Here is a 27,274-nt window from a genome sequence, read left to right on the forward strand (position 1 = left end):
TTAATCTGAAAATTATGACATTCTTATTAACATGATTCCATCTAAGTGAATGGAGAGACTGTCTCTGCTAGCCCTAAAGATACATATATTTTCCGGTTGGTATAGCAAGAATCTGTCTCTCTGCACATACCTATGCTACTATGAGAGAACCAGTGGAGTTGTGAGCCTTCCGTTTTCTTCCCTGTTAAGTATTTGATCTAAGTTTTTGAATGTGAGTGAAAATCCATTCCATTGACAAAAGTGCTTGTCACCCCACTTTGGTCTCTGATGGCTCAATGCCCTATACTTTTTCTATGGAACAACTATCCAGGTATTCCTCAGCCAGACCCATCTGTTGCTTAGAAACATTTAATGTAAAATACTATAAGGTGAAGACTTTTGTCAAAGCTCAGCATTCTTTGGCAGTGACACATCTATGGCTAGAGAGTAATCTTTCTGTTTTATTTATTTTTTTATTTATTAGTGGATATAGGTTTTCAAACAGCCTACGGAAGTTGAACTTAATGGTTCTCTTTCAGAAGTCCATATGTTTCAGTTCTCCTAAAAGTGGAAAACTAAAAATTTGTCATGAAGCAGAAGCATGCTGTGCCTGAACATGGACTTTAAGGCATATGGAACTCATTTCAAGATCAGGACCTGCATGTCTTAGTATTATTAAGAGGAGGTAACTTTTAAAACCCGGATCCTCCTCACTGAATACAGACATGAGACTCATTTTAATAATTATTTCTTTAATTGCATTCTTCTAGTTAGCATTACAAATGATCATGTCAGTGTTCCCACTTAGCTTAAGGCAGCTCTGATTTAAAGTATACTGTCACAAATTCTGTTCTCATTAACACTGATGCAGCTTGCTCTGTTGTGCAGTAGATCTTGCACAACAGTAGGTCTGGAAGACCACTAAGAAACTATGTGCTTCAAAAACCCAAAGTCTCAAAAAACAGGTCCAAAAAGATCTTAGTTGTCTCAAGTAAGTTATGGACAATATATAGTTATCTACCTCATATTGCAATCCTGAAAGTCTGAACTTTAATGTCATCAAACTGGAGGAAGTCTGTCCACAGCTTGCTTCAATTCACAAAGTTCTGAGAAGCTGAATTTGTACTTTTGTGGCTTTTCAAAAAACTCTTACTCTTGGCCTGTCTAAGCAACACATTTCAAACCCTTACAGGATCTACAAATAAGATACTTTTCTTCTTTTCACTGGATAAGACAGTACTTGCCCGCAAAATCCAGCTTTGTGAAAAACACAGTGAAATTTTGTTTTACTCTATTTTTAAGCACAACCATGAAATTTGTGTTTAAGTGATTTTGGTATTCCTTTAGCCCAGAAGACGCTTATTCAGTTTTTGTCTTTATAGACTCAAAATCACAAGTCCTAATTTCTGGAAAAACATCTTAACTGTATCTCCTGATGATACCATTCATCTTGATAATATGATTAAAGTCCTGCTGCGACAGGTTGTGAGTGTGTGTGAATGCTGACTCCCAAACATAGTGGATAAGACTGAAGGGAGAGGATTGGCTTACATTCTTTACTCCATGAAGTTGGAGTATGTCCCTTGTGTGAAACTGTCATTGAAGAAAATTCTCCATACTGTAAGTCTGACCTTCCAAGAGTAATCAATGAGTTGTAGGTTTTCCGATGGAAGGGTGGTGCATGCTTGAGTCACACTGGACAAATGAAAAAAGCCTCTGGCTCTCCTGCTTCCTCAGAGAACTGTCATGAATTTCTAGTCTGTGATTCAAGTGGTCTTGGTGGTTTGTTTACCATTTCTGAGAGGTCTATAACACGTAATTCAAAAGGATTCCTACTAACAGTTGCTTTCAGTTTCCTAAACAGGGCTCTCTCGTATCTTTAAGAGAATCTGTTGGGAGGTCAAAAATTGAAAAGTTATTCAAAATACTGCTGCAACATCTCTTCATGCAACTACATGCTCTTCATATACTTGTGAATAAATCACCATGGTAGTCACATTCCTTCTTCTCCAGCTGGTTTAAAGGAAAGAGTGGCCTCTCATTCATTTCTGAAAGACAGCACTCTGGAATTCTACACTCTTCCTGTCTGTTCTAGAGGCAACCAAGGTGCTGCTGTGAGGGATATGCAACTTGAGGATGAACATTTCAATCGCTAAATGACTTCCTGAAGCTTTACCTAACCTAACTCAAGTCCCAAAAAAATTATCCAGACACTTTACAAAATTTTATGTTAAAACTCCCCTTTATGTGCAAGGGGAGTTTCTGTGGGGTTTGGTGTCCTTGATTTTATTTTTTTTTAATCAGAGAAATGTCAGAGAATGGCTCCATTTTCCCAATTAAAAAAAAAAAATAAATCAGAATTACAGAATAATTAATCCTCCTTGAAGACATTTACATCTAAATAGCAGCAACTGATCTAATGAACTCAAATTTACTATGCTACAATTAATGTAGATCATGGAACAAAGCATATTTGGGAAAAAAATTAATATTTATACAGTGTCATTCTTAAACAAAGACATCCAGAATAATTAAGTATGTGTGTGTATGTAAGAATGAGTTTCTGTAATTAGGAAGCATTCTTTTGGTACATTTTATAGCTTAGGATGCAATGAAAACTATTTAATTGTATTTCAAAGAGCAGTCCTATTTGGTGAACGAAAAGATTTTTTTGCTTAGTTTTACGGATAAATATAGAATCTCTACTTGTTTTCCCTGAAACTGCTGAAATCTTGGCCACTGACGTCAAGAGGGCAGGCTTAGGCTCAAGCAATACTTGTCAAATGTATTTCGTTCAATTTACAGCTATTTCTTCTCAACTGCCGCCCGTCCTCTAAATGCAGTAAACAGCGGCATCTAGAGGCTATTCTTAAGTACTGCATGTCAACTCCAAGCCAGTATCTTTTCTGCGAAGGCTTTGACAAGCAAAGTGAAAGCGTGAAGCTAGACAGTTGCCATAGTAATATTTTATATATATATATATATATATATATATATATATATATATATATATATATATATATATATATATATTACTGAATACTTGGCTTTTGGGACGCTTGAAAGCCTAACACACTATCACAACAAAATATTTGAATGCCTTAAGGCTGTTCATTTAATCACAGGCATTTAAAGAAATTAAGCTTAGAAAATCCACTGTTAATGTGAAACCCTGGTTTTAGTTCTGTTAAGGTGACAAATTACCATCATAGAAAATAAGGAAAGAATTTGTAATATCATGTAGTTTTGACCAACGCATGTTTAAATAGTTGCCATTAGCTATTTGTACTTACTATAACATAATTCAAATTACACTAAGAAATTTATAAAAAGTATTTTTAAAACCTAACTAACCCCAGTATATAATAATTTTTATTTCATCAAACAACTCTATGGAACCTATGGTAGGAAACAATATCTTTGAAATATCTCCTGCTTGTTACAGTTTCATACTATTTTTCAAAAATTTAGATATCTAAGATTGTGTCTAATTTCAGTCATGGGTCTGGCAAGAGTGCAGTCTGTATAGAACTTGAATGCAATGGGTGCATTAGGATGTAACTTATGTGTTTTACAAATGAGCTGCATTAAGAACATACCATTTCTTAATGAGGTTTTAATGTTAATTAAATAAAAAAATGTAATATGAAATAAAATCAAACAAGACATGATACAGGGATTTAACTACAACAAAGTTTTGGTAAAGCTGTCAAGTTAACTACTTAAAGATAAAATCTTTGACAGTGTGATACTGGCTAAAAGCAATCTTCCTTTTATAATTCTGTTTAAATTAAAGTGACCATCCATTTTGAAGGTTGACATCACTTATATCCAACAATAAGCTTACATTTATTAGGGTACATATTATGGGAGTATTGATAGTATTAGAATGGTGACTGAGGTAATTAAAAACTCTACTGCATTCAGTGAATTACTGTCTGACAATGAAGGTTGCAAACACTTGCAGAAATTAAGCTAAAGGAAAGAGGATACCTGTAAATTGACACTTTTCCTATTATAGTGACTCTCTCAAAATTTCATGACAAGGATAGTAGTAACATGATCTTAATTGTAATCAAGTAGAAATAATAACTCTAAAATAATTAGAAATACTGTTTCAAACCCACTTGTGTAATCAAAAGGCCTTACTTTCTCATGTAAGACCAATAGAGCTGATAGTGCACCCAGTTACGAGGGACAAAGGTAGAGGGGATGGAGGAAGCGCACATCATCCAGGGCTTCCTCCTGGAGAAACGGAGACCACGACCCCACAGGAGTAGGTGCTTCATTAAGCACGACTCCACTGTATTTGGGTGTTTGCCTGGTAAATGTGTTCAGAAGGAGGAAAAAAATATGTTGATGCAGTTACACAGAACTGTTCTTATTTCATGCACTTTATTTTCAGATGGAGGGGCACTGTGAGACTGACTGCTCCCTGTGCAGAGCTCAAGAGGCAGCATACACAACAGAGGGTAAGTTTCTGCACATTAGTGCTTTTAACATGCTCACTAATGTTTATACATCTCCAGAGGGTTTTGGTGTAGGAAGACAGTTGCTCTAGCAGGGTATCTGGAGGTAAAGTGTGAACTCTAAGGAAAGAAGTGAAAAAAGCAAACAGATGGACTTCCTATCTCGAGATAGCTGGGGAAATGGAAGCGGTCCATGGGAGCATCAAATAGGAAAATGAAATCTCTTGCAGTAGATACTTTTTTTTTTTTGGTTGCAAAGTAATACTTTATACAATTTAACTGTAGAGATGATACGCATTTAGGAAGCACTAGGTAGCAAAGGATGTAGGAATACTCTGACAAGAAAGGGCTGCAGTCACAAAGGCCAAGACTGAAGCAGAAACAAAGGCAACACCGAGAGAAAGGGTATGAATTAGGAAACAAAAGGAGAAAGAGAGCAGCATCTATGCGAGTTTCTTATAATTAAAACAATATTTTTGATTGGTCATTATACAATCATATTTTTAAGCTTAATTGCAGCATTGATGAGAATATTTACATTTTATACGTGCTCTTATTTGATAGTATTACAGTGAAGTTGTACATTTGTCGAGTTGTCAGTGGTCTAATGCCTTGATCTGTGGTGCCCTTAGCGGGTGATATAGTTCAATGTTAAAAGCACTTGCTGGAGTGTCTCAGACTGTCCCCACCAAATACCTTCAGTGCTTCAAAAAATGGATTCTGTGGAAAGAATCACACAAATACAATTGCTCCAAGTGTGAAATCTCAAAGTAAAATTCTTGGTGTAACTACTTTCCAAAATGTAACTTTTGCTCAAAATTAGTTTTGTTAGCTCATTACAAATGAATATTTGTATTAAAATGGGAAGGGGTGTCCATGAACTATCAGCATGCTAAGTCTCCTATATTATCTGCACTACTATTATATGGAATGTTGAAGTGTTATTTCTCTTCATAGAGAGTTTATTTTTCTGGAGGGCAGCCAGAAATTTCCATTTCCACAAATATAGTTCACTGTTAAAAATACTGTAGGCTTTCATGAATTCATTTTTGGGAGAGACATGGTGCAATTTAAAAAACTGTAGGAAGGAACAACCCTGGCAAATCACATTTTGCTCTGCTACACTTAGTTTTTACTTTCTCGGTAATAGTTAATTACATGCCATATTGAAAATCCTCCTTTGCACTGGCAAACAGTTGAGAAACAGCAGGAGTTTATGAAGCAAATACCTGCCCTTACATACCAATTCATGGAACTGGGAAACTCTCTTACAGACAGCAATATAGATGAGGGTAAAGAAGATTGTGAGAACAAGCTTTAGCTGATGGTGTCAGAGGATTGCTGCTGGAACCGTCTATTAAATGTGGATTCCTGGTATTGGACTAGATAATCACACTGAATTGATAGGATAGCACAGCTCGCAATGGCAGGAATATGTTTGCAGGAAATTTATGTCAAGGTTGCCTTGGATCTGCCAGCATCATACCAATATAAGATTTCCTTGTCTATAGAGATGCATTTTGTTGCAAACATCTGGAAACATTTCTGGCTGCTGCTGGTCAGTTGCAAACCTACTTGAAACCACTGCCATGTCATACCTAACACTGGGGATCAACAGAAATGCAGGTCTCAATAAAAGAGTAAGGCAGGAAGATACGTTATGGTGAAACATCTATATTAAAAGCTTCATATTCTCAAATGGCAGCTTTGGAAGCAGCTTGTACCTGTTAAAAAAGACCAACCAAACAAACACCACCACCACAAAAACAAAACAAAACCAAACCAAACAAAAAAACCAAAACCAAACCAACAAACCAACCAAACAAACAAAAAAAGAAAACCAACCCAGACTTTAATCTTTTTTTTTCTTTAAGGAAAGCACCTGAGTTTGATATTGTGTTTTTAGCTTTTGGCAAAGTATGCTGTATTGGGAATACTTTGCACAACCACAGATATGAGAGTGCTTGCATTCCTGCTCTTTAGGTTGTCAATTTTAGAGCATATATGTCCATTAATAATTTTCAAACATTTTAAGTATGGAGATACACATTTAGACCTTGAGGCTTATGCTTGATTTTCAACAATATAAGGAGCTTTGTTTTGTATATGTTCTGTCTTTAGTTAGGTGACGTTCAGACAAGCTGGGGCTGGGTCAGCAGTTGGTTGACATACTCTAGGACGTCTTTGAGTCCTCACTGTTGATCTTGCAGTTAGAGACCTTTCTGGTGTGCTCTGTGATTCCTCTCTAGTCTATGTGCTCAGATTTGTTTTACAAATAAAAAACCAAGTGCAGAGGAAGGAAAAAAAAGTGGAAGTTAATAATTTTCTGCTCTGAAGTTGAGCCTGCAACAGATCCATCCACCCAGAGAGTAATAATAATCTAGAGTGGAAATACTTCAGATTTATATTCCCATATACCAGCAGGATTCTGCTTCCGAACATAAAAGGCTCAAAATTAGTTAATAAATGTCGTGATCTTCTGCATGGGCTCTCTGAAATCTGAATCCTTTACATAACATGTTATTTGCAGAAAGAAACCCTCATGGAACTTCTCTCCGTATTCACATGGTAAGAAAGCAGGCAACTAAAAGAACTCTGAGAGAGAACAAAAGGACAAAACCAAAGCAAACTAAAAAAAAGTGTTGCTTAGCAATGCATCCTGTACCACTCCAGGGGGATGGTCTTTGTCACAGATATTTACATGTTGTGAGTAGAATTTATTGAAAAGCAGAGAAACATTTGTGCAAAACCAAAACCGGAAGGAAATGGTATATTGCATTTTTCTCTCAGTGCTGTAAAGATCAAATTAGAAGAAAAGACACAAGTAAAAAATACATGTATATGTGTGTTTTTAAAGGGAACTTATTTTGAAAAAAACTGGTTTTTTTTGTTTGGGTTTTTTTACGTTCTCTTTTCTTTTCTACTCCTGCCCTGTTTGTGCCCTTTGGTTCAGTGCACTGAGTGATAGCTCTGTTAGGGTTTATTTTTATCATTGTGACTTTATGCCTATGAAAGCTTCAGAATGATGAAAAAAATGAATATTTAACTTTAGAAAACTGAGTGTTGGAAGAGTGGCATATAAAAAAAATTACAGATCTTAATATTTCTTTTGGTGCTTTCATGACCATTTAAGGAACTGAGGATGTGGAAGAATGAGAAAGATGGAAAAAATCCTTCAACATTGCTCATATTACAGTATTAAATTGCAGGGAGCAGGAAAATAAAAAGACAATAAATTGAGGACATTTCAACATTTACATTACTTACTGTCTCCAAATCTTTTAAGAATTATAATTGAAAAAATCTGTAGTAAGAAAAAAAATCTTTAACAATTGTCTTCGTTCTTTCAAGTGGTTACTTTTCGGGTTTTTTTTGGTTTTGTTTTTTTTTTTTTCTAGAAAGTCTTACCAGTTTAGACATCTCCTTTTCCCCCCCTTATGGTTGGTATCTTTTCCAGCAGACTGCTACAGACCTCATTCCAGATTGGTGACAGTGTACTTTTTTATCCTTTCCCTTCTGGTGCAGCACATTCAAATGATAAAAAGCCTTATCATGTGAATGTGCTCACTGAGTACATGATACCCACACATCATGCATATTAGTTTTCACATGGATTGATTGGTGCCATGCTTTAGGTTACAGGTTTTGTAGTTTCCTATGAGGTACATTTCTGAGTGCAGCATCCTACACTGTCCAAGGTATATTTCAGAGCTTTTTTTAATTCCATTTTATTTTAGCATTTTATCAAGTATAATACATAACATTTTTTATAGCAAATTCTGGCTAGGAACATTTTACAGCATAAACTTGCATATGTATGAAAATATATAGAGATGACAGGGCACGGATGAGGCAGAAGGTAGAGAGTATTTTTAACCTCTAACATTCTCAACACTCGGTGCAAGGCACCATTTATTTTATAGTGGAATTCATACACGTCTTCCAATGATTAAAAAAAATTGAATTTAAGGCACAGAAAGTGTCATATTTTGGCTCTAATATTACAAGGTAGAGACACCTTGCTGTTTGTGCCAGTATAGATAACTATGTTCTTTTATCACCTTAGAAGGAATCCTTCTGAGGGATGAAAATCCTCAGTACCTTCCTGATCTGTTCTTCTTAAACAAGCAAGTTCTCTGCTTCCTGGCTGCACAAGTGAATGACATTTTACTATGTAAGAAATGTGAGAGAAATACACATAGGATTAGTTGCTTGTCCTCCAATAATCTCTTAAATTCTTTTAGCCTTTCCTACCGCTTACCACCGTGTCACAGTGACATGTTAAACAGCCTGAGTTATTTGTTTGTTCACAGTTTCTGCGAGCAGGATGTTTTTCTGAAAGGCTATGCTGGACAGCAAGGTCAAAAGCTGCTGCTTTGTTTTGTCCTGGATTTTGCACCCTCTGAAGGGAGAGAGAGTTGGTGTTATCTCCAAGAGCGAGCTTAGAGGCTTTGCTGGACAACCTTTGGCAAGTGCAGGGTGGAGCAAGCGGGGAGCCTGCAGCTGGCATGCGAGTCAGTGAGAAAGCAGAGAGCACAGACACAGAGGTGACAGAAAGGAAACTTTTTGAGACAGTCAGAGGGAATCTGCTGCAATCCACTGTGAAAACTGCAGGAAGGAGAACAAGGTTAAAAGGAAGGATGGGCACAGTGGATAGGGGAAAAATTTTTTTGCAAAAGGTTTAAGCTGTTTTCCCCAGAAAATCTTCCTTTTCTCTGTTGTAATAGTTACCCTATCCTACCTTCTGACCTAGTCAATGATTATTTTTAACACTAAAAGCCCTATTTTGTGGTTCGATGTAAGGAATTATGTTGGCACACCTACCTCGTATCTCTGGCTGACTCAGTGTCACATCACATTGACCAGCAATTTGCACAATGAACAGCCTCTCAGACACAGGCCAAGAGGAAAAGCTTACCACAATGCCAATCTACATCCAGAAGAACTGAGGTGGAAAAAGTCCTACAGTTTCCCAAAACAGGGAAGGGGATATGAAGGTAACGTTTCTGAACTGGATGTAGGGGAGAGTATTTCTTCTCTAGTGCCAAGTCAACTGCTGCTGGGAGCTTATTAACCTCTGTGTATGGCCATTGAGGAATGAATTTCTATCAGTTTACAAGGCATAGAAAGTGTTATAAGGCAGAAGATGGAAAAAGACATGATAGGACAAACTGAGAGCAGTCTGAAGGGCACATCTTTTTATTAAGCCTGCCGAACCCTGCCTCCTGTAATAGCAGACTGCAGATCTTTCCAGGTTTTGTAAATAACCTGGTGTTTCTTTTCTCCATTACAGTAAATATACAGCATAAATTTAAGACTGGGCCTTAGACTTTAAGAATCTTATCCCCCCCTTCTCTGGTTTCCCATAGTTGTGTGTTCTCCAGCACAAACACCTTTACTAAGCCTGACATTAGCATAAATTTTATCCAACCATTCGTAATTGCCATTGGAAAGTTAGAAATGTGAATAAAAGTGCAAATAGCCTTGTTAAAGCAAACTGGAGTCAGTCAGTCAGTCGCTGGTCACTAAAATGATGCTGATACAGGAAAGAAAAATACTGCCTTTCAGTAACTTTGCCTCTCCCAAAGTATAACCATTTAGATAATGACTGTGCTAACATTATTCTAAATTGAACAAGACTTCTGTAAACGTTGGAGGAAACCACATGGGAAATTACTGCAGAAACTTAGACAAAAGAGAATCAGGTCCATGGTGATACATCCCTCAGAAAAGTCCGCAAATGGCCTGGGATAAATTATCTATGCATCATCTTACGGTGTATGTCTAGTAATGGTGTCTTCTCTTTTGACTTAGACATCTTTTTTTCCACACCCCCCTCTTTAGCACTGTTTTGTTGGAGATGTGTAGATTTGTAAAGGATTTTTCAGGGAAAAAAATCAGATGAGTACTGAAAGTATGAAGTATTTCTTCTGCTTGAATACAATAAGCGATGGTCTGAGAAGGACTTTTCTCCTGCCTGCCAGAGGACTGAACAGACCATTGCCATGATCTCAGGGGCTGCAGAGAATAGGTAGGTGCAACCAGCACAGGGTTTTCCCTCCAATGAATATGTCAAAAATAATAGTTTCTTTTAGCCAAGTTTTGGATCTTGAATTCAAAAGGGAACATGATGCAAAGTCTTAACAACCCACAGGTTTCCAGGAAGGGAGTTAGGCAGAAAGTGCATAAGTTGACTAGACTGTAAACTGAATTGATGTGTGTATATGTATTCTGGTGGCTTGTGTACATCCCATTTATCATAACCTTGCTTCTTTTTTACATGTATAGTTATCTCATACAATTTTCTTTAATAGAAATTATTTTAAACTTCAATTTTTTTGTAGCTTAGAAAGACCACTTTTATGAAATATTTTGCTGATACATTAAAAATAAATCACTTTTCACACAGTGTTGTTACTAAAGTAAAGCAGTGCAAGTTCAGTTGGATAAAAATGAAGATAAAAAAAAGCAGTATTGAAAACCAAGATAGTCTATGTGATTGTTTCTCAGTATTTTGGATAAGTCTCTCACCTCTGTCAACTGAGCTGTGGTGATGCTTTCACAGATAACATGAAAACATGTTATCACTGAGTAATTTCTGACCTTATTCAAAGAAATGTCTTTTTTTACTTTAGTCATCAAAAAGCTACGTGCGCTGTTGTGCGGCACCCTTGGTGTCAACAGTACTTTGTTGCTGGTGAGCTGAATCTCCAGCACAATAGTAGGTAGCTACTGATCAATAGCGACCGAAGGTGACACGTTTCCAGAAGATGCTGGCTGTGAGCTTCTGAGCCCTCTGGAGTACAAAATTTGGCATGACTCACACCCAGAATCTTAAGCAACCTGTTTTATCCTGATTCTGTAGTTGTTACTGATCTATGCAACTCTTTCCACAAAGCAGTGTTTGCTTTATGAACATCAAAATGGCAGTTTTAAAGGTAATTATGATCCAAACAGCAATCACATTCTTCTCCACAGTTCTCTGTGCTTGTTGCCAAAACTATTGTTTCTATCATTAGCTTTATTAGCAATCTAACTTAATTAGCGAAATGACATTTTTTAGTGGCAAGTTCTCCAATACATCTCCACTAACCATTGCATATTTATGTGGATTTTATTCATGTAAATATGCTGGCAGGTGGGCAAAAATGAGATGGATAGGGGACAGAAAAGGAAGCCCAACAGAGAGGCCCTTCCTACCCAAAGTGTTTGACCAATGAGTATGCAAAATGAAAGGACAAGGACTGTTTCCTATGGTGGATTTCATTAAAGTCTTTATTCTTAAGGCACAAGAGCTAATTGCTGTCAAGAGAATTGTGCTAAGGTGGCAAGTGGAAAACTGGTGACGTATGAAGTGAAATCTGATTTCCAGGTGCTCTTGCCTAGGCACAGAGGGAGCATCTGCCAGCTACTGCTTTCCTTTCCCTTACTTGTAAAATAGAAGAGCAACTCCCAGGTGTTTTCCAGACTGTAAGAGTGGCTTCAATCACATACTCCCCCTGGAAATCTTCTTCATAGAGGCAATAAGAAGAACAAGGCTTCACAGGGTTAATTGCATTCCCCTAAGGACAACACAGCATGCACAGTACCACTTAGTATGAGAATGCCAGACATATGATGGTGGATGACCACTACAGGATTTTATTTTATTTAGTGCCAGTGCCATTGCGGTGGCATCGAATGCTTGATAGCTATCAAACGGCTGTTTATATACTTTGCTATGTTACTTCGATGGATATTGTGCCTTGGCTTTCATTTTCCCGCACTGCTTTTTAATATAACTTGTAATTCTGTGAGATTAACTGAGATCAGTTTTATGTAAAAGCATCTTCAAGTTCCTTCACTATGTGTTTAACTGTTACTTCCTTAGACAGAGGGCAACTTTCCTAGATTTTTCTATCTGTATGTGCCTCAGAAAACAGAGTAATGACCCTGTTGTATTTTACTCAGAAAGTAATCAAACCCCCTTGCTGCCAAAAGAAACAGGTGATTTTCAAAGTCCTGTTAAGCATAAACTGTGTGCAGATCATCCCTGGTGTATTTGTAGGGGTGTGACCAGATGTATATATTCTACCATAGAACCATCTGTTTATCTACTGTCTTGTATAGTATAATATGTTACGATTGAAAACAGATTCACATCTATAGAGGAAATGGAAGTGTAACGGTGAATTTCAGAAGATAAAGTAGGACAAAACAGATCTGCGTATGGACCACCTGGAAGTGTTGCACAGGTCACAGCCCACTTTTTCATGGTTGTGTCATGTGCAGAAAATAAGGGATGGGAAGTCACAACTCAGGTGAATAGTTTGAGGTATCTGTAGTTTGTGGACTGGCCATCCTACGAAAGGACTTTCCTGCAGGCATATAAGAATCCAATTCGCAATATCCAGTCAAGACCTCTCACATCCCAAACACCCATCCAATGTGCTAAAATAATCAACCGAAGGACCAACAACACCTTAAACTTTAATGCAAGACAGGGACTGAGCAGGGAAGACTGAGGATGCTTCTCTCATGCAGGCTACTTTAATAGAAAATCCTTAATGATCAGATCTTAAATGTTCTAATGCTTTGTCTTGACACTTTGTACCTCATAAATAGTTGAAGAATTCTTCAGTTTTTCAGCTGTTATTGTAATTAGCAAAACTAAATGACTTTCACTTTTAAATGTGAATCACACCTAACTGCTTAATGTCACTGCCATAAATGTGCTTTATTGACATCTTAAACCCTTTCACTGTAAGAACACCTTTTCTTCCCTTGCATATACCTCTGTTAGTGACAGTCACGTATCCCTACCCAAATAAATTGCTCATCAAGCAGCTTTCAGCCTAGCTGAGACAGCTAGTGATCAGTGGTTTTGTAACTAATTTTTCTCATGCCTTTGTTTATGTGTTAAGGGCCTAATTTAGCCTTCCTCTTTTCTAAAACTTTGACTGTAGTTCACCTTGAAACTTCACAATGTGTTTTGCTGTGTTCAGGGGAATTAAAAAAAAATAATTGCAGACAATTTATCTCACCTCATAGATTCTTTTCTAGTACCAGTGCTGAACAGTCATGTAAATTTAAATTTAAAAAAAAAAAAAAAAGAAAAAGGAAAAGAGGAAATTTGCTGCATGTCATCTGTGGGTGATTGCATTTCACTGGTTTTTGAACTCATTCCTTTGTTTATAAAGGAGATTGGATCCTTTGGTATAAATGAAACACAGATAAAAGTTATTGTTGCTTCCAAATCACATATCTACCTGGTAAAACTCCACTGGTTTTGTCACATTTCAAGAGGATGAATTCAATTTAATACTTTGAGAACCATTAATAACTTGAGAAGGATTTGAAATAAAATCCTTTAGTATTTACAAATACCGTTGCATTGGTCACTGATAAAGAAGAAGGTTTTTCTGAACAGCTGTGACATTTCACCTACCTCTCCATGTGGATGTGAGGCCATCAGAAATGGATACCTTGAATCTGCATCTCTATGTGCCTATGTAACTTACAGTGTAGTAATGTGTTGAAATTCAGATGCTATGCTGGATATCAGTGCAGTACAATTTCATTCTTTTCCAGGTCATTACGGAGGTTTATAAGGATCCAAAGAAGAATCCAAGTACTGCAATATCTAATTTCTGAGATCTCTGCAGACAAATTGTATTTTCTCCATTGTTTCAATGCATGGGGGAAGGGAAGTGTCACAGAAACTTACAAACCAGTCAGGGATTCACATGAAATAGTAAAGCTCTTTGAAAACTAAGGACAGAGAAAGATATCAAACCCTTACTCAAGAAGACAAAGCTATTTCTTTGACACAAGAATTCTTTTATATAAGAGCCTGAGACACCACTTTTGCACACTGCTATGCAAAACGTGACAAATAAAAACTGAACAATTAGAAAGTCTACAGAGAAGTCCTAACTGTTCTAAACATAGGACTAGAGTACTCATCTCAAAGGAGGCCAGGGTTAGAGGTGAGGATTCGGTTCTCAGTCTCTGTCCTAGGAGAATACTAAGATACTGGATAAAGGTGTTTCATGCGATTCTGTTCAAATAGGTAAGAAAGTTGACAATACTGGAAATCCCTGGTGAGGCCATCCCTTTTACAGCCTTACCAGGGTACAAGCACAAAGGAGTACAATAGGATCAGAATGTCTATTATGGAGATCACTGAACAGGGAATAAAGGTCTTCAGTGTCCTGTAGATGTACATGGCAGACCAGTAAGGCTTCTGAGTGACATAGTAAAGCCGCAGTGTCAGTGCTTGGTGTACAAGTCCTTTTGCAGATGTAGCCTAATGTGACAGTGACACACCAAAATATATTTGTAGCAGATCACTAGCATACAGTCTAAATTTGTTGTGAATTCTTCAGCACTGCAGGCTACATTTTTTCTTAAAGTTTCCAAATTCCACAGACCTCCAATGTAAGCTGTTGTCCTGTCATTAATGTTACACGTCAGGGTATGGACAGACTTCTTGTTTTCTAAAAGATGAAAAGGTACTTGTCACAAGAATAAGTATCTGTCTGTGATCCAAGTAGCACTGCAAATAACACTTTCTTATTCTTTTTCTATTTTATCTGTGTTTAAGCAGACTAAAGAAGAAATTTAAAGAATGTAAGAGACTCAGAAGTCCATGTAGCTTGTTGAAAGATCATGAAGAGATATGTAACAATATTTAGGAAATGACTAATACCTTCTGGAACAAAACTTTCCCTTTTAATAAAAGGCATTTCTGTTTTCCTGTTGGATTCCATGAACTGTCAGGAATATGAATAAAAAATATGGAAATATTCTAGAATAAAAGTAAGGCCTATCTTCTTAGATCCATTTATCTTGTCAAAGAGATTTAGCTTTTTTCTTCACCTATGGAATAACAGGATAAACAACAACAAAAAATGATAACCAGAAAGAAACAAATGCATAGCAAAATGTGAGCAAGAAAGAATTGCAATGCCTCTACAGAGCCAAATATTTAAATTTTTGAGTGTTTGGGGATCTCTGTGGAATTTGTGAAATAAAGAATTATCACTCCTGTAAGTTGCAAAATAATTTCTAAATACCTAAAGAAAGCAAATAGAAATTTCTTTAAAGAATAAAACTATTTAAATATTCAATCTGGACAAGTTGTCTCAGCTCATTCCTTTACTGATCAAGCTATATATAGAGGAAATGTCAGTGCTGACATTGTCAATAATCTATATTTATGATGTATTATATTTATTAATATATAAATATAATTTATTATTATTATACTCAAATATTCAGATATTTAAATGGCAAGGAACTATAGGAAACAATGTACCAAATTTGTGTGTCATAAAATGATGCTGTTGAGCTCAGTGAAACTTCCAGGTGTAAAAAGCATCAGAATTTCATTCCATACCTTCGTCTTCAGATATCATTAGCAGTGAAATTGATTTCTTTTATAATTCTTGGAGGACCCTTCTAGCCATTAGACAGAACTACTGGACAGATCAACAAGAAGCTGCAAATGGGATTTTTCTGAAAATGGAACATAACTGTCAAAACTATTGCTTGTGTTGTAGAACAGATTCTCTCCTGATGTAAAATGACACAATTCCATTGACTGCAATGATGTTACACACAATTTATGCCAGAAGGATACATAGCTCTTTATCCATTTATCTATGAGCTGGTTGCTGTGACTTAATTTCACATGAATTATGTTACTGTTCTTGGTCTGTGCCCTTGCAGCACTTTATTACTTAGAGGGCTAGTTCAGCAGAAATAAATAAATATGTGATTTGCAGTCTCAGCAAACGTCCTAGCCAGGCACAATGGCCTCTCTGCAGTGTTCCAGGCTAATTACCCCCAATTTTCTTCTCTAACCTTCATATGCAATTCAGTCTGTTCTTGTACTATTCTCCTTACTATTTTTCCATCCAGTCCTCATGTTTGGATTTTCTCCAGTGTCAGCAAGTCTTTAACCATCAGCTCTTACGTATTCAAATTCCTTTAGAGAATAACTTCCTCTACAGTGATCATAAGAAACATGTATTACTTTTAAGAAAGTACATTACTTTAGAAAAGAATATGTTTTAAATCTTTCCTTCTTAAGCTCTCACCCTGAAGTTTTGTGTTTGATAGTATACCCCAGCATTTATGGTAACAAATCCTGTCATTATAGTTATGTCTTGTGCTTACTGGTATATCATCATCCAATGTTTTTCTAATTTCACAGTGAAAACCTGTCATCAAATATCATAAGCAGTTTAACTGATACTAATAAAAGTAGGAAGATTTTTAAGCTTATTTTAAGACTGATTGGCAGCAACTTTCTATCCAAAAACTGAATGCAATAGCAGTGAGTTAATGATAAGCATTAATAAATCGTGCTTGAGCTAATTTCTTAGGTACTAAGGACCTTTTGATGATTAGAGAACATGTCTGAAAATTGTTCTGGGCACCTATTTAATGGCCTGTGACTTTGGAAGGCATTAATCCAGAACATCGACTTCATTTTCTCATTAAGTCTTCTACATTATAGGAAGTTGTCTGTGAGGCCTGTTGGATTCAATGGTGGACAGGAAGAATGAAATTAAAGAAACTGTTATGAGTGAAATAAGTAGTTCCGAGCTACTTACTTTGGGGGACACCCACTGAATTTAACAGAATTGGTCTCCACAGTCCAGCTGCATTTCTGCTGAACACTTCAGCCAGGTGTGGAGCCTGAGTCTACTACTTCTGTGTGCTTATTCACTATGAGAGACCATAGACCATTCTGTTGAATACAATAAGTTTGTAAAAAGTAAAAGAAATATTCATGAAAGCCGTGATACCTGTGAAATGGAAATAATGTTGTTGTAGTTGAATTCTTTTATTAAGTCATGTGTAAGAAAAAAAGCACATTTTACATATAAATGGTACTTGTGTTATGTTGAAAGTTAAATTCTAAGCTGTCTACCGTAGATATGTTTTCCAAATATGTCCTTTATCCTTCCTTCCCTTTAGGTTTCTCCTTCTTGCTCTGTTCAACTCCTGCACCAGTCTGGACTGGGGAATTCTGTGCTCAGTTCCTACCTTTTGGATCATAACTCTGTCTTCTTTATTTCACCATTAAAATGACTATAATGTATCCGCCTTGTGGCTTATCTGACCTGGCGTTCTCCTTCTAGTGTCCCCTGTGGACACTTAAAAAGAACCATTATGAAATAAGATTATCACTATGGAAAATTTTACTCCTGGTCTCATTTAGTTAGCGTTGATATAACTTTTGATAAACTCGAACAAAATAGAGTCTTGCATCATCTTTTTCATATTGTATGCAGTTCCAGTGTTCCTAAGGTGCTCCCAAACTCAGAATCATAGTACAATATTATATCTCCTTTAGTCTATATGTTCAAGGTCTTGATAAAGTCTTTTCTTTCTGTCTGTTGTCAATGCATTAGGCCATATACTGTGGGTAGCTTTTTGCAAACATAGTTGGGTTCACCAGAGTTTAAAAATAAATTCTTAGATGACTTGGCCGGGGAAAGATTTTGCAGATGTTTTCCCTATCTAACACAGTTTAAATAAGATGGTTCTATGATATTCTCAATAATATTCTTAGAATATTAACTTTCCATCAGAGAAATGTGTTTGTAAAATCAAAACATGCTAAAAAAGATCTTATTTTGTCAATGTAGGTTGTTGATATTGCATTTCTAAATGTAGTTAAACATACTTTAAAATGAAATTATATTAAAGTTTTTGACACATTGAGTTATTCATGATACTAGTCTTGTACTTCAGTACTTTGCACATCAAAGGTCTGTCTTTGACTTTACCCCAATGCTCTCTCACTCCCTAGTGCTTGCTTATGCTTCTGTCCCTTCTTTCCTGTCCCATGACCCATGCCCCATGCCTGACCATAGTAAATCCTGCCTCTTTTCAGTGAAATATCAGATACACTATTTGCATTATACAGATAAGTCAGTATATGATGAGAATGAGTGAGGAAAGACAGCACCTGTAGTGCAACCTGTGTAGAAAACAGTCTCAGTTCACCAAGAACCATTTGAAAGCCTTACATAAAACAATTCTCTTAATGTTCCTGTTGGCTTCATGACAGCTATTCTATATGTTTGCTCTACAGAAAATCATATAAATTTATGAAAATATTAACTTATAGAAGTCTAACCTGACCTTATGCAATATCCAGCTGAAGAATGTAAGGAATCTTCCTTCTTTTTTCTCCATACATCATCCTTTATTGTAGAGTTTTAAATAGCACTATATGATGATTAATTGTTTGTTATTATGGTAAAAAACATTAGAATGTTTTTATTTCATTACACTTATATGAAGGTGTGATGTTTATATTTAAGGTAGTATTACCAAAATAACCCAACCACTTCATGCCCAATTTAGCAAGTTAGAACTATGGAAATCCAGAATAAAACAAAGTAAATTTCCCTGCTTTACAGGCAATTTCCATGTTTTAGGAACAATTTCAGATGCAAGTTTTAAATATCTATTTAATTGATATAGGATAGTTTTTGTAAATTAATTGAGCAAGAAATTGTTATTCCCCTTATATTCCAGTGAGTTTCTTCCAAACTTACCATTTCTCTCCACCCAATCATGACTAGCTTCCAAACGTACTCACTGTAGGCCTGGTTCTGCATTTGGCTTTAAGCTTGGGACTCTTTGTTAGAAGTCTTCTACATACAGGGAGGGAGTTGACTTTAATCTTTTCTGTAGGTATGACACCAGGGTTAATTTATTACTCTAAAAGTGCAGGTAAACTTAGCCTATCAAGTTTTTTTAAGTCTGAACTCCTAAAATATTCTTAGCATTAAATATGAAATACGTGGCTGCCTTGGAACAGATACTTTATTTCTGTGTTTGAACAGAAAGTCCTTTTTGTTTACAGTTTTGTTACACTGGCCAATTATACTGAATATATATTGAGCCAAGTACATGTTAAAAAGTTCACCAAAATCTGTGCTGTTTCTCTATTTTGAACACAGCTTAATTTGGCCCCTTGGCTCATATATTCTTACAAGCTTTCTGTATAAAGTAACCTAATGCTAGAGTAAGATTTGTCTGCACTAGTTTTGGCATTTAAAAAAAATGAAATCTCTCTAACTTGCCCTCTTCTTTCTTTATAGTTGATGAAGAGAAATGGACACCTCAAGGGAATGATTCTTCCCATCCTAAGAGTGATATCTAGGATAGGTCAGATGGATGGCCCTTTGGAGGTGCTAGTTTCTTTCCAGTTACTATCAAGGGAACTTAGAGTGACTGGCTCGGTCTTACATCTGTGACTTTTAGATTTCTGGAGTTATGTGACATAATTTGTTCTTCCTTATCATAACATTGTCTGAGGATATGAATAATTAATTCTCTTCAGAAAATATTACCTTGAAGACAATAGTGTTTTGACTGAGACCCAAAATGTTGAAGTGTACATATATTGGGAAAGTTTTGTACTGCTCTAGCAGAATCTTGGGACATCTGATGAAGCAAGTACAGTGAGTACTGGTGCACATAGAAGCATTATGTGTACTTTTGGACACGTGTAACCAGGATTTTATACAGGAAAAAAATAAAGATTTAAAATGTATTAATGGAATTAATCTCACTTAACATTAGAAATCTACACTGGAGACATCTATATGAATGTAACCTCTTTAGGCTTCTTTTCTAATCAAGGTACAAATATAAGACCTTTCAAGGTACAATACTTCTGACCTATTTTAGACACTCACTTTAAAATGAGATGAACAGTGGTCTGAAAGTTTCTGTTTTTCTCCACTGATTTTAAAGCAAGACCAGTGAGTGTGATTAACTCAAGTGCGGATGTCAAAATTATTTCTCTGTTATTCATGGATGGATGAGGAGAAGCAAATAGTATCAAATGGCTCCAAGGGGCCAAAAAGTTGTGCTGTAAATGTGAAGTCTCTAAACTGTTTAGTGACCCTCACTTCTTTAGTGTTACATAATGCTAATGTGTTGCTGTGACATCATTTAAGAGCTCTGACATTGTACAAATATTTATGGCACTGTTGTGACATTGATTGATAAAAAAGTCAATTTCAGCTATGTAGATACAATTATTCCACACACTGTTACCTATTATATAATTTTATTTTAAAAAAGGACTTAGAACTAATTTACAATAATGGTGGAAAATTAATAATGAGATGCTGAGAACATTTTGTTAACATCTCAAGATTTTGAATATAGCCACACATTATCATGAAGACATTTATTTATGAAATTATTTTTGCATTTTTTGCAGTCTTGAGATTAGAAATGTTTTCTCTATGAAAGCTTTTTTTATTTTTTAGTGCTATATGCTTTTTATTCTGTATGGTTTGTTGTTATATTTGTTCATCCTAAATTTGAGGAACGTATTGCTTTTATTATTCTAAAATCTTTCACTAGCTTGAAATGGATGAGAACATTGGCACAGTACTAATTTTTATTGTTTGCTTGGAGTTCATATAGATATATAAAAATACTTATGAATAAAATGTTTTCCTTTTTTATCTCTGTAGTGGGGGGAAACAGTTTTCCCCCTGCAGTTATAAAATGGTAAAACCCCAGGAGGGTGGTGACCCTGGAAGTTTTGAAGTTTTATCCAATGAGTGCTTCTGCAAAATATAAACATACCACAAGCAAACGGAAGAGAAACTTAGTTGTAGTTTGGTGGTAGAAGTGGTAGCCATGTTCTGAGGCCACGAGGAAAGGGGCTCGGAGCCCCTTGGGGCCTCTGGGGCCCCCCAGCCCCTGGCTGGTGGGGGCTGCAGGGACTTGGAACAGCGTGAGGCTGGGCTAAGTACCTGTAGCTCAAAGCTAAAAAAGTTTTCTCCACCGTGAGTGAGCAGAGACAGAGCAGCGGCAGAAGCAGCATCCAGAGACTGTGGCTAAGAACCAAAAGATAAGAAAGCAACAGCATGCAGCCAAGGAAGACACAGGGTTGTCTGAGAGAGCCGAGAGAGAGAGAGAGAGCAACAGAGAGAGAAAATTAGACTCTACTGAGAGGAAGTTGGGGTAAGAACTGAAATAAAAACCCTATACCCCTCTGAGACCTCCGAGAAAAGAGGGAGATGGACTCCAGCTTGAGAGGAGTCGTAGAGTGCAACGTGCACCAAAGAGAAGAGCTGAGAAGCTCAAAACGTCCTGGAAAGCTAGACCGGGACGGAGAAGGAATGCAGAGGGGGTGACCTTGGCCCCCCCCTCACTGCTGCTGCCAAACCTAGCAGCCTGAGACAGAGCACAGGAGCTCTGGTAGAACTCTTGAGGCAAAGGCTTTCAACTGAAAGCTGCCCAAGATGTTCTGACTCAGGGGTGAACCCCCTGAGGAAGGGACTTTCACGAAGATGCCCCTGCACTTCATGATATAACCGTGGTGAAGCGAGTTTTGTCCCTGCTACGCAGCCCACGGAGGAAGACCCTCGTTCGAAGATGGGTGGCCGAGGGGCTTGGATACCCCTCGTGTGTGCTGGCAGAGATCCAGCTGCTGCATGAGAAGAAGAGTGAAACAGATAAACCTGCTGCCTTAGAGACATTGCTGCTCTGAAGAGGGGATCTTTCCTTCTTCCCTCCTGGACTTTTATTTGGAGGGAAGAAGAGATTTGATCCATTGTAAATACTTATGTCATGGTAGAGATAGTTGAGATCATGTGTATAATGTATTATAATATTTATTTGTACAGTCATTGTAATATATATTCCCTTTCCCCCATTTTAAGTCTCGTGTGGTTGTCTGGAAAAAACCCATCTCACATTAGGTTGAGATGTGAGAGGGGGCTTAGACTAGGGAATTGGGTTTTTGGAGCTCTGAAACCCTGACAATCTCTTACAAGAATATTGCTTTGTAAGCCTTTAAGTAATTCTACCTTCCATTTCAAGATATCTTTCCTTTTACTTCTGTATACTGTTCACATAACCAATTACCCAGTCTCTTCAGATCATCTTATATTGTTCTCCATCACAATGCCTTTATTCCTGCACTTTTTTAGTCATCAACAATTTTAATCATGTCTGTATTATATATATGTGTGCTAAGAAAACTCTGTCAAGAGAGAAAAACATTGTGAGAAAAATAAATAATAAATAAAGCAGTGATTTTATTTATTCTTTTTACAGCAGGATTTGCATATCTTTTTTGTGTTTGAGTATTAATTTATGAATATATTATTTTGTTTTGAGAAGTGCCAAGCAGTCTTGCTTTTCATAGTCTACAGATTGCTGCATACAGGCTCTAGTGACACAACAAATAACAATAACACATTAAGAGAGAATATGGTCTGAGGTCAATTGTGAGGTCCAGTGTCATTCACTAAATGAAAGTGATCCAGAGTCTGTTAAAGAGGCTAATATATGACAGTCCAACCTTTCTCCACTTTACTAATTTTTAGGAAAAACATACCAAGAGACAAGAAAAGATTTTCAATGATACAAAACAATGTGGAGAGGATTATATAAACAACTGAGTGATTTTCATTTTTACTCTCTTCTTCTTATTTATATCACTCCGCTCGTGCTTTGCACGCATTACAAAAAATTACTTGACCAGATATCTGTAGAAAATACAATCAAATCTTTTCTTATTTTTGCTAGGATGAGCATTAGACCACTGGGTAGAATGAGATTGAAGGATGGGAGAGTCATTTTTACCCATATGAATATATCATTTTCTTTTTGTATGCCTGGAGATTAAGAAATGACTGATGTAGTGCAAACCAGAAAGAGTTTCTCTGCTTAGTATTTACACCCATACCTTTCTCCTACTCCAGTTTTCAGGTGAGGGAAGAGCCCCGGCACCTAGCCTTGTCATGGATGTTTCCTGCTATTGCACCCTCACCAATGTACAAAAAGGATCAAATGGAGACAATTAGAAATCTGGACCCCGCAGGTCAGTGAATGGATCATACAGCTGATAAAAAGAGACATGCATTTAAATCCTTATGCCCTGAGCTGTTTATGCATTTTGACACTGCATGATATCTGGATTAGAAAATCAGAAGCAGACAGGCTGACGAGAACCAGAACCCAATTTCCTCCACATCCAAACAGAGGACACTCAGAACCTGACTGCCAAGCAACTGTATCTCCTTCTTTCTCTCTTTGCAACACAGAGACCTGGAGGGATACAAGTGCTATTCCTCTGAAGGATGTAAACACTCAAATCATACTAGGATTCATATTAATCATAATTATTTAATGTGTCCAGTGATTCCTTAATCTACCAATTCTGATTGCAGTAGAGTTCTTGTGCTCAGTATAGCCTGCTGCACCATTCATAAATAAGTTAAAGAAAAATAAAAGTATTTTTTACTTTATCTGCTTGATGATAATAATACAGGGTTTAATTGACCTCACTGCAGCAGAATTTCTAATTCTGAAATAAAAAGTGAAAAGTCAGGGATCTTAAATTTTGTGTTAATAGATCTTAATGAATCACCCTGAAATAGCTGGCTCAAACAAGTCAGAACACTGTCAGCCAGCTCAGTGTGCCAAGAATCCCTTTCTCTTCTAAAAGATAAATGAGGTTCCTCAGTGTGGAGAATGCAGAGTGCTAGTGTTATGCCCTTTTATTTTAGAGTTGATTTATTCCAGTTGTGATGAAAGGTCACAAACTTCAGTGTTCTTTTTTTGCTTCCTTCAATTCTTACAAATGAAACTTTCTAGAGTAGGGCTAATAAGACATCTGAGAGTACACTTTGTGTCAGTCAGTTCTCATACCATTATCTTTGTGATTCAAATAACCATTATTAAAATATATTTTAATTTTTGTCATTTGTAATGTCTGCATTGTAAAGTCCTATCCAGTGCCTAGTGAGTTAATATAAAACTTTTGGATCACTACAGGGTATTCTGAATCAATTCCTGTATTACTGAGCACCCCTAATGTTTTTCAATATGCCCCTTGTATGTTGACCTTAGCCTGCCAATGAATTCTTAGGGAAAAAGTGTACTGGGTCAATAAATGTCTATCTGCCAGCTAGGTGACATTGCCTGGTATGACATTGTATTCTACAGATGCCAGTCAGTCTTAATTCTGGAACAAAATCAAATTTGAATGATTGTTGATAATTAAAATTTTCAATAAGTTATGTTTGAAAGCCACAGGAAGAACTTATTTGGAATACTGAATCCAGTTGTATTCTTTATCCTGAAGAATGGAATTATATATTGTGGTAATGAAGCTGATAGGAGATAGGTTATAAATCCAGTTTCAGAGGTATGAAAGAAAGGAGATCAAAAGGATCATGTAAAATTATTCTACATTATGCTCTTATTTGGCTTAGTAGTGATGAGCAGAGGAAAGGGCTGGGGAAGGAATACCCAGAAGAGAAGGGTTGACAGGGTTTCAAAAAACTGTTTATTATAATAAAAAAATCTGGACTAACAGTGTGAGATAAATCATGCAAAAACATCCTCAAAACTATGGATAAAGCAAGATACCGTAGGAAACAAAAGTTGGAAAATTTCCACTTCTATCTTAAACAGATGTTTTTAAGAAGGTTTGTCAGAAGTACAGAAACCTGTGATATGGCATTGTCTTCAGGATACCTAGATTCATTCTTATCTGTGCTTCTACATATTCTGAGGTGAATTATTTCCTGAGGTGTTGTTCAAAGGTCTATAAAAGAGCAATAATAGAAATTGTAATTGCAATATTTTTAAGCATGTTATGGTCAAGATATAAGAAGAACACAATAAAAAGTTAACAGCCACAGAGCTGAAAAATGTGATTTTTGCTGCACAAGTTGCAGGTCCAGTGAATAACAGAAGAGATGATCAAATGACACAGATATCTTAAGTACAGTGATAGTACTTCACAGAACAATTGTGCAAAATTAATTTTGAATATTCAATATAAACTATTGCTGAATTTACTATCTGTATCATTAGAAATACATCCTAATGCTTCACTTCAACATTTCTTTGTTCAGTTATGGATGATTCTTCCTGTTCATTTCAGTAACTCAATTCAGTTCTTCCTCAGTTTTACTTAACTTCTGACTTGAAGACTCTTATGTTCCTCCTCAGCTTTTTCTTCTTTAGGATAAGGAAAAAAAACAGCATTTTTTTGTTATAGGTTATACCATTTAGGTATTTGATCATGCTTGTTTTTCTCCTTCAGACTATCACCAGTTAGTCCACCTTTTTGAGGTATGGTACTGAAATCTTATTGTTCCTAGCCAGGGATGTATTTGTCACTGTGTTTGTTCAAAATCAATGTGGTTCTTGTTGCTAGACCAAAGAAAGGAAAAATAATAAGACAATTTGCTAAGATCACTGTTGGTGAAACTTGTGCAACTCTTGCATGAAGAGCCTTTCTTTACTCTTTCTAATCATCCTATACTGTACACATACTTCTACTAATTTCTTTTTTATGGTATTCTTAGTTCATTCATGCATTTCCTGAAATAAGGCCCAGATTCTAGGATTGAGCCATTTTTATTAGAACAAGGAAGCCCTTACAGCCTCTTTTCTTATATGCAAAAATCCAAAATCTGTTTCATGTAAGTTCAGTCAAAATCCAACACTTTAAACTGAAACTGTACGTTTACTATAATATACATAGCTTTTTACTATTTTTTATAGAATTCTGGCTGCTAGAATTTGGCTCAAAAATGTAAGTTATTTAACAGATATAATTAGGTTGCTAAGCATTAACAGTTAATTATCATATTAATAAACAGTTATTACTTGCATTCTATATTGAACCATGCCAGAACAGCATTATTATGCATACATTGCTCTTAGGCAACGTAATTGTCCTTAAAGGAAGTCATTACAATTTAAATGAAGTTGGGAGCTACTGGTTAGGGAAGGCTGTAGGGCATGCACAATACATACTAAACAAGGAACTGTAATTTTCCTGAATTACATCTCTTCAGTAACTTCACATCACAGGGCTATCTCTGTTAAGTTAAGAGAAAAACAGTTTATTTTTGCCTTGCAATTTTACAAGGGCATTATTTAACCGAGAACAGGCCAGTCCCCAAAATGAAGGCGATGCAGAGTCACTGCATATTATTTAATATCCGATTAGTAAACTATGACCATAATTTAAAATTTGTTTTATTTTCAGACTATATTCTAAGGAATAGATTTACTGTGGCGCTAGCACATGCCTGCCAAGCAATGTGAAGCATAGACTGAAGGCTAGAAGTACCCGGAATAACATCCAATGTTAAACATACTTCTATAGAGAAATAACTGTGTCTCTTTTTGCTGAATAGATTTTAGCTTGCTTTTGCATGCTCTTTCTCTGTGTTTAATATCTATTAATCTAAAGACTTGTTCTCCTCTATGACATTTTTGTCATACAAAGGTTAGTTGTTTGACTTAATTTCTTTGACATCTGTTAAAATACAAGGAGTTTGAACATTAGTTCCTGGTATCTTCTTGGAATGATAGCTAATTAGTGTTTTACACTGCCATAAACATTTCCTTAGTTTAAGTGAATGACTCACATTTACAAAAAGGTTATATCATGTGAGGGTGCTAAGGGGTTTTTAGATGAATTAGACAAAAGCTCAAGATTAGTTTTATTAATAAGCATTATTTGATAAATATGACATATGGCAAATGAAGTGGCTCATAAAGTTCTGTAACAGAAAACAGTCTACAACCTCTCTTCCTCTTTTCAGTAGCAAGTCATGTTAAAACTTTCATCATTTTTTGCAAAAAGATTGCCAAAAAGAAAATTCCTTCCCATACTAGCAACATAAGTCTGCTTTACATTTGCTTTTTCATACTGTTTGAACCCTTTTTGTTTCAAATATGTTAGGCTAAAGTAAGAGTGACTCATCAGTATACAGTTGAATTGTGTCAATAAAAAACAAACAGGGGCAGAGATC

At 36.3% G+C, this 27,274-nt stretch overlaps 1 long non-coding RNA gene across 4 annotated transcripts in view; it reads left to right on the forward strand.

Annotated features, from left to right (window-relative positions):
• Positions 1 to 26,785, forward strand: part of LOC127467203 (uncharacterized) — a 34,573-nt gene extending 7,788 nt beyond the window's left edge. Inside the window, exons 2-4 of one of the 4 annotated variants that reach the window (XR_007903001.1) lie at positions 4,385 to 4,451; positions 23,195 to 23,313; positions 26,503 to 26,785. This is a non-coding gene — a long non-coding RNA (uncharacterized LOC127467203). Of the gene's footprint in view, positions 1 to 4,384; positions 4,452 to 14,018; positions 15,403 to 17,417; positions 17,803 to 23,194; positions 23,550 to 26,502 lie in introns of those variants that run through there. The other 3 variants (XR_007903000.1, XR_007902999.1, XR_007902998.1) reach the window with 3 other exon arrangements.
• The last annotated feature ends 489 nt before the right edge of the window (positions 26,786 to 27,274 follow it).

The sequence above is a fragment of the Manacus candei genome, unplaced genomic scaffold, assembly GCF_025592945.1.
Source record: "Manacus candei isolate 608988 ecotype Guabito, Panama unplaced genomic scaffold, ASM2559294v1 h1tg000014l, whole genome shotgun sequence".
Classification (NCBI taxonomy): Eukaryota; Metazoa; Chordata; class Aves; order Passeriformes; family Pipridae; genus Manacus; species Manacus candei.